We start from the raw sequence: 4,619 nt of genomic DNA on the forward strand, positions 1-4,619 counted from the left end.
AGTTCTGATAACCCTGTGCTCAGCAACTTCTCAGAGACGCCATGTGCTTTCATACTAGACATATGTCTTTTGCAGCGGGCTGTAGTTTGTGGCTCTTGAGGTTCTAGTAAAACACAGGGTAGATCCCAGACTCTGCAACAGCAGTGCAATTCCAGTAATGGCAGCATTGCCACTCACTGAGTGGGGATGGGGCAAGGTGCCTGCAAGTTCAGGGCTGGTGGCACCACCATCCTGCAGCAGGTGGACACACACCTGCAGGCTTGTGCTGCATTCCACCAAAGCACCACCCAACCTTGCTATCTCTGTGCCAATGCCATTCTGCCCCCCCCCCATGTATCATTGCTGACCTATGTCATCAAATTATTGGATGAGTCCTGGCTATATTTCTCTCTCTTGACCTTTAGGAGGAAATATAAAGCACACAACAGAATTTACATTACCATTGATTTCAATAGGTTTTAAAAGACCAAGGAAGAAAAGTATAGTGGGTAATTTATATTGGATTTATAGAGGTGCTGTAGTGTACAGGTTCTGCAAAAGCCAGTGTGCTGTAGTGATAAGAGTACTGGGCTAGGCCAGAGAGACCTGGATTCAAATCCTATTCAGCCATGAAACTCATTGGGTGACTTTTGGGCTAGCCACCTTCTCTGCCTAAACTACCTCATAGGGTTATTCTGAGGATATATTGGGGAGGTGCAGGACTACATATGCCACACTGAGCTCTTTGCAGGAAAGTTGAGATGTAAAGGAAATAAGGCATTAAATAAGATTAAGGCTACAATCCTATGCACAATTACTTGAGAGTAAGCTCCATTGAACTGTGAAAGTTACTTTTGATAAACTTGCTTGGGATTATGTTGTTAAGATACAAGAGATAACTATTACCCAAAGTTTCTATTATTTATTGATAACTATCATTTCTGAGCAATGCGTTACCTAGCCATTAAGTTATTTTATTATTGCAGTTGTGACTGCAGCTACTATTCATTACATGCTACAGGGGGTTTGGAGAAAGTTTATAGCAGACTTTTTGGAATCTATTGTGGCACTATCCTGAAGAGTAGATGTATGCAGGGGCCACACAAGTTCTGCTTCAGAGTCTTAGGTATCCCCTCCAGCCTTTTCTCTCTTCATTACCTCTCTGTTCTTTCACCTCTTCCTACATTTTCCTCAAAGTGATGCTGCAATCCTATCCCAACCCCACTTACCTGGGAGTAAGTTCCACTGAACTCAGTGGAACTCACTTCTGAGTAAACATGGCTAGGACTGTACTGTGAGCAGGCACATAGGCAAACTCCCCCCCTTCTCTGCCCCCCCCAACTGTTTCTTGTAAGGGGCTAGAATTCTAATCCTTCTTATCTGGGATTAATTCCCACCAAACTGAATGGGATTTACTTTAGTTTTGGGATTAGGATTGTACTATGAATGTAATCAAACTTAATTTTGTAAAAATTAACAATGTAAACAGTCCTTGCCTAGGTCTAGCTTCTCTGACAGAACTTGTGCTTTTTTAGGCAATCCTAACTCCACTTACCTGTGAGTAAGCCCCATTGAACTAAGTGAGACTTACTTCTGAGTAGACATTTTTAGAATTACAGTGCGAGCCCTCAGAATCTCTGCCCCCCTTCTCTCTCTTCACTAGCTTTCTGGTTACTGCCTCCTTCTGCCCTTCTCTCAAAATAGCAGTTTTCACTTATCTGAGCCCACAAGAGACTTGAACTCCATTTAAGTTTGTAAAAAAACTCTTTCTTAAAAAAGAGTCAACAATTTAAACAGTTCACTCGTAGCTCTAGTTTGCTGACAAGTCTCTCTCGCATTTTTAGGCACTCCATTTACCTGGGAGTCATTTCATTGGCGACTACTCATGGCCGAGTAAGATTGTCTTCCAAAGTAAGGTCTTTAACAGTGACTGTGGAGGCCAATTCTGGATCCACACAGCCTCCCACAGTGAGGACATAGGTTTCCAGATGGAAGATGGTCGCAATGAGGATTTGTTTGATGTGCCTTCCGCTTGGCTTATTTGTCCCATTTGCCCTGTATTTGTGCTTCTTTGAAGTCCACGGTGTCATGGCCCCTTCAGAGGACTCGGAGGAAGAGGCAGAGTTGGCAGACCCAGGAGAAGGAACTAGTGGAACCCCTGAGGACACAACTCTGGATCTTCCCCAGCTGGAGAATGTCCAGGACCTGGCTGAAGCCCCTCAATCAGATTCTGGGCATGAACAAGAGGCTCCCCTCCCCCCTGCAGAAAGGAGACACCAGCGAGTAGCACAGCAACAAAGAAAGAGTTTGGGTCGTTTAAGAACAAGCAGCTCTGAGCAGCTGGGAGACTAATCATGGGCACCTGCCTTAGGGAGTCTGTTATAAAAGGCAGTTCATGGCTGCAGCATACTGCTGACTACAACGTCGGTTGTGACCCCTTGCGTGTAATGCAGTTGCTAGCCTCTAGACCTTCAGACTGGACCCCTGGCTTTCTGAACTCTGCTTCCCTACCTGGACAACGCTCTTGGACACTGCTACTGGTTAGTTTGTCAAGCTTTTCTTCTGCCGGCCGGCCTGCGTTATCTGCCTGGCCTTGATTGATTTACTGCTCAGCTAACTGCCGGCTGCTTCATTACTGCCCAGCCCTGAATCTGACACACAGCACCTTTGATAACACCTGATCTCCATTTGGGACATTCAAGGGCCAAGACCTCCCAGTTCTTGATGCTCATGTTACATTTTTTTAGATTCGCTTTAAGAACATCTTTAAACCTCTTTTGCTGTCCACCGATGTTCTGTTTTCCGTCCTTAAGTTGGGAGTAAAGTAGCTGCTTTGGAAGATGGTGATCAGGCATTCAAACAACATGGCTGGTCCAGCAAAGTTGATGTTGAAGGATCATTGTTTCCACACTGGTAGTCTTTGCTTCTTCCAAAACGCTAACATTAGTCCGTCTGTCTTCCCAAGTAATTTGCAGAATTTTCCGGAGGCAGCGTTGGTGGAATCTTTCAAGAAGTTGGGAGTGGTGTTTATAGATGGTCCATGTTTCGCAGGTGTACAGTAAGATCGGTAGTACAATGTCTTTGTAAATAAGCATTTTGGTCTCCCTGCGAATATCCCGATCCTCGAACACTCTACACTTCATTCGGGAGAATGCAGCTTTTACAGAGAGATGACTGCCAAGATAGGGGAAGTGATCAACGTTCTCCAGCATCACACCATTAAGCTGAATTGATAGTGCTACAGAGGGACTAGTTTGCACCTGTTGATGAAGCACTTTGGTTTTTTTAATATTGAGTGAGAGCCCAAGATTTCTATAGGCTTCTGCAAAGACATTTAGGATAGTTTGAAGATCTTTCTCTGAATGTGCGGAGACTACATTATCATTGGCATATTGAAGTTCTATGACAGAGGTTGACATTACCTTACTTTTTGCTTTCAGTTTACTAAGATTAAAAATTTTTCCATCTGTTTGATATATGATTTCCATGCCAGTAGGCAGTTTCCCCTCAATAAGGTGTAGAATCATAGCAATGAAGATAGCAAATAAGGTAGGAGCAATGACACATCCCTGTTTTACGCCTGATCTGACCCTGAATGGATCACTCTGAAAGCCATTGTTATCCAAAATTGTTACTGTCATGTTGTCATGAAGGAGTCACAAAATATTCACATATTTATCAGGGCATCTAGTTTTCAGAAGGATGGTCCAGAGAGCGGTTTGACTCACAGTATCAAAGGCCTTAGATCAATAAACACCATATACAGAGGTCGGTTTTGCTCCCTGCATTTTTCTTGAAGCTGTCATGCAGTGAAGATCATGTCCACTGTCCCCCTGGAAGGGCAGAATCCATTTTGAGATTCAGGGAGGACATCTTTTGAGATCGGCAGGAGGAGATTTGTGAGGATCCTTGCAAGGACTTTACCTGTGGTAGCAAGAAGAGAGATGATGATAATAATAATAATAATAAAATTTTATTTTTAGGCCGCCTATCTGGCTGAGTGAACAGCCACTCTAGGCGGCATACATAATTAATTTTAAAATACAGTTATAAAATACACATATAAATACAATTATAACATATTCAGGTTACCCCCATCTGTACACTATTAAACTAAAATTAACTAGGGGTTCTATATGCCCGCTGAAATAGCCATGTTTTTAGTCCTTTACGGAAACCTACCAAGGAAGGGACATGGCGTAGATCGTATGGCAGAGAGTTCCAGAGGGTGGGGGCCACAACCGAGAATGCCCTCTCTCTGGTCCGCACCAGTCTAGCTGTTTTAACTGGTGGGACCGAGAGAAGGTCTTGGGAGGCTGATCTCGTCAGGCGACATACTTGGTGATGCTGGAGGCGCTCCTTTAGATACACTGGACCAAAACCGTGTAGGGCTTTAAAGGTTAGTACCAACACCTTGAATTGGGTTCGGTAAACAACTGGTAACCAGTGTAGATCTTCAAGTACCGGGGTGATGTGATCCCACCGGCAGCTATTCGTAATCAACCGTGCCGCCGCGTTCTGTACCAGCTGTAATTTCCGGACCGTCTTCAAGGGTAGCCCCACGTAGAGCGCATTGCAGTAGTCTAAGCGAGAGGAGACCAGTGCATGCACTACCCGCGGGAGCAGATGAGCCGGAAGAT

Source organism: Rhineura floridana, chromosome 1, assembly GCF_030035675.1.
Source record: "Rhineura floridana isolate rRhiFlo1 chromosome 1, rRhiFlo1.hap2, whole genome shotgun sequence".
Lineage (NCBI taxonomy): Eukaryota > Metazoa > Chordata > Lepidosauria > Squamata > Rhineuridae > Rhineura > Rhineura floridana.